Consider the following 7,293-nt stretch of genomic DNA (forward strand, 5'->3'; position numbering starts at 1 on the left):
GCGACTCTGATGATCTCCATCTCCGCGTTTAATAGTCTAAGCTCTATGTGCCCCGCTCCTAATATACAGCTTACTTATATTTTTCTTTTTAGCATTCCAGTAATAAATTTAGTATTTCTTCCCCAGCCTAGTACATTATGTCATGTCATGAGTTGTCACTACCTAAGGGACATATGCCAACGTGTTGCTTACTCCTGACCATAATAAGATCACATCAAGATTTTATTTGGATCAAACAGGTCAAAACTTTATTTAACTATAAATAAAATACTAGAAGAATATTTACACATAATGGGCTTTACTTAAAGCAGACCTGGCCAACCTGTGGCTCTCCAGCTGTTGTGAAACTACAAGTCCCAGCATGCCGTGCTACAGTTTTGCTATTAGGGAATGCTAAAACTGTTACAAGGCATGCTGGGACTTGTAGTTTCACAACAGCTGGAGAGCCACAGGTTGGCCAGGCCTGACTTAAAGGTTTATGGGGCTTGTGCACACTGCAGCAACTCCCTCAGGGCTCAGTGTCACTCCTCCCTGCTGTAAACCTCTTGCCATCCTGCCCTTGAGGCTGTAATCCCACTTGTTCCCTAGCCTGTACATGTCGCTGCTGGGCCCCATATGCCTGGTGTAATGTTTTGGTTGGCTGTATTTCCCCTTCGCGCTAGGGCCCTGGAAGTAGGGATGGGCAGATCGAATCACTGCACTGAGTTGAGCCTCATGGCTCAACTCAGTGAAGTGTCTCGAGACACGGCTCTTTAGATAGAGCAGCACTGGAGCTAGCAGGGGAGTGAGTCGCTGACAGCTCCGCCCCCCACAGCCCAGCACTACAGCTCAGGGTTCTCACTGACTCTCCTGAGTCAGTGAACTCCCCGAGCCGTGGCTGTAGCTGCGCAACTCAGTGAGTCGCTGACAGCTCCGCCCCCCGCAGCCCAGCTCAAGCCTCTGCACTGACTCCGCCCCCTACACTGCTGATTTGACTCAGTGCACAGAAGTATAATCAGGTCAGATCAGCAGAGTAGGGGGCGGGGCTGCCATTCACTAGCTACCACTGACAGAGAGGCTAGGGGAGGTGGGTGTCTTGACTCACCAAACACTGAGTGACTCGAATCATTCGCTCATCTGAATGATTCGAGTCAGTGTGTTGAGACACTCACTCACTAGCCATCTCTACCTTGTAAGGAAAAGAAGACAATTATAATATTATAATGTTCCAAATATGCGCAATCAATGACTGCAGCCTAGGGGAGACTTCTAAGAGGTTCCTCACTTGTCCTCTAAAAAAACATACAAATAAACAAAGTCAAGTATCACCCTTTGGTGCTGCCACACAATGTCTCCTTATATTTCCAAAATGGAACCACAATGAGATCCTCTGTATGTAAATCTTCCAGGATTTATTCCTCAAGATGTGTGAAATTCCAATTCCGCTTCCTTTGCATCAATATCTCAAAAAAGAGAAACCAAACATAGTGCAATAATGATAATAAAATTACACTTATAATGGTGATGACAAAGGAACACTCACATGTTTCAAAATAGGTAGAAAACGTATAGTATCTCCAGTCTGTAACACCATAGGAAATTCCAACTTCAAGTGTAGATCAACTCAAAAAGAGAAGAATATACCAAAAATAGTGCAATACTGTATGTATTGACAGAAAATTTTATTCAGACAAAGAAACACTCACATTTAGACAGAATAAAAACCGCTTATATATATGTATCACACCGGAAAGGCAGGATGGGGTTATCGATATAAGATGTAAATAGAAGGAAACCAGTGGTTCCGGATACCAACGTGATCCCTCCTGTAGTTCACGATTCCCCCGTCTCAGCGTTCCATGTGCGGTCACCGGCTCAACGCGTTTCGAATTGCTTGATTTTTCCTCAGGAGCATGGTGAGTAAGCGTCTCCAGGGCTTTAAATACCCCTTCCAATATCCAGAAAATAAAAAGAAAAACAGGAAGTGTAATTTAACTAAAAAAGAATATATGGCTCTACAGTCCCTAAAAAAGGATGATGGGCTTATTATCAAACCCGCTGATAAGGGGGGAGGAGTAGTTCTCCTTAATAAAGAGGACTATATAGCAGAAATTAATAGTCAATTAAATGAGGGAAATACATACAGGAAATTAAGGAGTGATCCTACGACAAGAATTACAAAAGAACTTTTAACACTAACTACTGAAGCCTTGGAAAAAGGTGTTTTAAATAAATATGAACATGAGTTCATTAATTTAAAACATCCCTCTGTTCCGACTATATACATCCTCCCTAAGATCCATAAGGATCCTTTACATCCGCCTGGGAGACCAATTATATCTGGGACTAATAGTATTACTTCCAACCTTTCAGCGGTTGTTGACTCTTATTTACAACCCTTAGTTAAAAATACCAGAGCCTATCTCAAAGACACTGGGGATGTTCTGAATAAAATTGAAACTATTGAATGGAAGGAACATTATATTATGAATAGTGCAGATGTATCTTCGCTCTACACTATAATAGATACAGAAAAAGGATTGTTAGCAGTTTCCTACTTTTTAGATAAGACTGATTTTGGTGATAATTTAAAAGAATTTATTTTAAAAAGTATTAATTTTATTTTAATTAATAATTACTTTTATTTTAATGGGACATTTTATCTTCAACAGATTGGGACTGCTATGGGCACCAGGTTTGCCCCCAGTTATGCTAATTTGTTTATGGCATATTAGGAGGAGCAGAAGATCTGACAGGATGGCGTGCTGGGGGTAGGCCTGGTGTCCTGGCAACGTTTTATAGATGACATTTTATTTATTTGGAGTGGAAGCAAAGAAGATCTTGTTTTATTTTGTGAAATACTGAATTTTAATGATTTTAACATTAAATTAACCTTTTCCACCAGTACTCAGGAAATAACCTTTTTAGATTTAGTTTTATATATTAAAGAGGGATGTCTTAAAATAAAGACGTATAGAAAAGAAACTGACTCCAATAGCTATATCACATGGGATAGCCAACATCATGAGAACTGGCTTGAGGGAATTCCCTATAGTCAGTTTCTAAGAGTCAAAAGGAATTGTTCAGAACAAGAAGTTTGTGATTCACAAATAAAAGAAATGACGGGGCGATTTTTAGATAAAGGCTATAGTGAAAAAACCCTTAAGAAGGCCCAAGATAAGGTTGACAGTGTAGATCGGAAAAATCTCTTAGTACCTTCAGGTAAACAAGAAAAGAAAGAAAGAAATAGTTCTTTCGAGTGGGCTTTTGTCAGTAGTTTTAATTCTCAATCCAAAGAGATTGAAACTGTTTTTAGAAAACACTGGAAGATTCTTAAACAGGATCCAATAATAGGAGACAAAATACCTATTAAACCTTCCTTTATATACAAGAAAGCTCCTTCACTCAAAGATAAGCTTGTCAGAAGCTCAATTGAAATTAATAAGAGATCAAGTATTAGGAGTAAGGGCTTTTTTCGATGTGGGACGTGTTTAATGTGCAAAACTGTAAAAGGTCCCTCAAAACAAAAAGACTTTGAAGTGAATGGCAAAGTTTACCCAATTTATGATTTTATTACCTGTAGTACTACTAATGTGATATATGCATTAACATGCTCATGTGGATTGATGTACATTGGTAAAACCAGTAGGAATCTTAAGGTTAGACTTGCGGAGCATGTATATAACATTAGAAAGGGTTTGGAGACGCATACAGTCTCTTCACATTTTAAAAGTATACACAACTCCAATACTTGTTATCTAAAAACCTTTTTTGGTATCCAACACATTAGTGCCAATTGGAGGTCCAATAATGTGGATGTCAGATTGGCCAAATCGGAAATGGGTTGGATCCATAAATTAAAAACCTTAGTACCTCATGGACTTAATGGGGACTTTGAACTCAAGTGGTTTTTATGAATTTTTATGTATTCTTATTTTAAAAAAATGTTTTTGAATATTTTTATGTATGCCTCTATATGTATCCATGTTAATGATTGATAATATTTATATTTTCCTTTTTTCCCTTTTATGTATGGACTTTGGGCATTTGCACTTTATATGATCCAATGAGATGATCTCCGTGCTATTTGTATGGACTAATGGACAAAATGCAATAAGAAGTTAGGGTCTTTCATCATCCTGCAGAGAGTTTCCTCCATTTGAAATGCAAAGAAGTGAGTGGATAACAGCCACTTCCTGTAGTGTGGAACGCATACAAAGCGGAAGTGATGTGACGTCACTTCCGGTAACATCACTTCCGGTAACGACACTTCTGGTAGCGGCACTTCCGGTGACGTCACGTCCGGTAACGGCACTTCCTGTGACGTCACTTCTGGTAACGTCACTTCCGGTAACGGCACTTCCGGTTACCACGAGGAGGAGATGAGGCGGGAAAATTGAGTTATTTTCTGGATATTGGAAGGGGTATTTAAAGCCCTGGAGACGCTTACTCACCATGCTCCTGAGGAAGAATCAAGCAATTCAAAACGCGTTGAGCCGGTGACCGCACATGGAACGCTGAGACGGGGGAATCGTGAACTACAGGAGGGATCACGTTGGTATCCGGAACCACTGGTTTCCTTCTATTTACATCTTATATCGATAACCCCATCCTGCCTTTCCGGTGTGATACATATATATAAGCGGTTTTTATTCTGTCTAAATGTGAGTGTTTCTTTGTCTGAATAAAATTTTCTGTCAATACATACAGTATTGCACTATTTTTGGTATATTCTTCTCTTTTTGAGTTGATCTACACTTGAAGTTGGAATTTCCTATGGTGTTACAGACTGGAGATACTATACGTTTTCTACCTATTTTGAAACATGTGAGTGTTCCTTTGTCATCACCATTATAAGTGTAATTTTATTATCATTATTGCACTATGTTTGGTTTCTCTTTTTTGAGATATTGATGCAAAGGAAGCGGAATTGGAATTTCACACATCTTGAGGAATAAATCCTGGAAGATTTACATACAGAGGATCTCATTGTGGTTCCATTTTGGAAATATAAGGAGACATTGTGTGGCAGCGCCAAAGGGTGATACTTGACTTTGTTTATTTGTAAGCCATCTCTACCTGGAAGTGACGTGAGTGAGGGCGGAAGTACAGTTCATGCCCATGACAGCCAGCTAAAGAAGAACTTTGTCCCCACTTACACAAGTTTGTTGTCCCCTCGAAGGCTCGCTGTGCTCACTACGCTCGCCACATGGTTATATTCCCCCTCTATGCCCACTTGGATGGCAGGGAATGACGCTGGACACTGGCTGATGACGTCAGGGTCCACTCGGTGAAGGGGATTTAGACACTACCGTAATGTTTTCAAGACCACCTGTGAGAAATTTTTATCTAAAAAACAAAAGGTAAAGTGCTTGAATAAACTTGTCCACAAAATATCTTCTTGCTATGCTGTTGGGATGGGTGGGAATCCTTGGCTATTTCTTCTTATTCTTTTGCTGTATGTGTTATTTAAAGGCCATTCAACTAAGGACACAGCCATTGATTTTGAAATGGTGTAAAATAGATGGGGTAAAATGGAGACCGCCTTATCTCAGTCATGGTTATTGTGGTTTCCAGCACCAGTATAATGCCTGCAGTTTGTTAAGGAGTGTGCCTGGAACAGTACACTGCAGCCATAATTTCTGCTTCAGTGCCACCAGAGCGTCGGGGGCTGTACAAGCTGCAGTGTGCATGCCTGTATTGTGCACAGGATGCTCCGAGTGGCACTGCAGCAACAACTCAGGCTGCAGGGTGCCATTTCAGGCAACTTGCTAGCAAGGATGTAGGGACCATGAGGCAGCAATGGTACCACACACAGGGAACTGCGCTCTGCAAGCCCGTCATAAAACAGGAGAGTGATTCAAGACCAGAACACTATGGACACACTGAAGCTACAACAAGACACTAGGTGCCTGGAGGCAGAGAGGCACAAAGAGTAGGCACACCACAAACTGTCTTGTATTCCTCTTTCAAAGTATCACACTTCTTTGCAGGTCAGGACTGGCAGTCAACATAAACAGCCATGAGACATACAGAGACCACAGTGTGGGAAATGAAGGTACACTCTAATACCCCTTTCACATCGCATTTTGTACACAGGTCCATCCTGGGTGCAACCCGGCTGAGACCCCTTACAGACTGGCGGCCCGACCCGGCCTATTGGCAGGTCGATGACATCACCGCCATCACGTGCTGAGCTGGAGCTTGTAGATGAGATAATCTCCAAGCGCCTGCTCTTACTATGCTGTGAATGGGACCCGGGGTTACCCGTTCACACTGCATTGTGAGCTGGTTTGAACCCGTGTTCAACCCTGCTCGTTACCAGGTTTGAAATGCTGGGTTATTTCAACCTGGCCCTTTCACACTGCTGAGTAACCCGGGTTATTGCTTGTAGTGTTAAAGGGGTATAAAGCAGCAGGTGAGCATTAGCAGTGCACCATGCAAGCCCCTATAAACAACAGAACTTAGTGAAGTGGAGGGTCCTGCCAACTGGTAGGATAATAAGGAGCAGAAAGTAGTTAACCAGAATGGTGGACAACTGGTCATTGCGGCAGAGCCTGAATCACCAGCGCGGAGCAGTCATCCACAATCAGCATGCAATATAGATCCAGGAAGTGGAATAATCAGCCATAAGAGAGGCAGGCAACCAGATGTGGTCAACAGGAGAGAGCAGCGGCCCCAGATCTTGTAAGGTAGTCCAGTAACGCTTGCACCATTGAAAAGCCTACTAGTGGATGCAGAGAGGTCGGTTTGGTACTTTCACCATGGGGGATCAAAACCAGCTGCTAAACCTGAGCCAGGATGGAATGTTTGAATAGTATAATTGAAGAGCAGGCAGGAGTGCGTGCTCCTCCATGTGTGTCTTTGCCATGTCCCACCTTTCAAAAGTTTTAGGACACTCCACTTTTTCCAGTTTTTATTAAAAGTTACGTATTGTGATGTCTGTGTACCTGAAATTAAAGGATAACATATATTGGAGATATAGAATCATTTTGTTTGATTTATTTTCTAAGAAAATGTTATTCACATTTTTGACTCATCAAAGAAGCCACCTTTTAAAGATACAACCGCCGAACACACTCATGGCATTCTTCCTACAATGGAAATCCCATATTGTTTGAGAAGTTCTTCCCAACACTATTGCAGAAGTTCCCAGAAATTTGTTGTACTTGCAGGTTGCTTCGCTTTCACCCTTCTGTCCAGTTCATCCTAAACCAGCTTGATCGGTTTTAAGTCTGAAGATTGTGCTGGCCATTCCATGATTTGCAGCCTACTGTTTTGTTCTTTTCCTCGAAGATGGTTCTGACATAGGAC

The sequence above is a fragment of the Taudactylus pleione genome, unplaced genomic scaffold (genome assembly GCF_031769625.1).
Source record: "Taudactylus pleione unplaced genomic scaffold, aTauple2 ptg000046l, whole genome shotgun sequence".
NCBI lineage: Eukaryota > Metazoa > Chordata > Amphibia > Anura > Myobatrachidae > Taudactylus > Taudactylus pleione.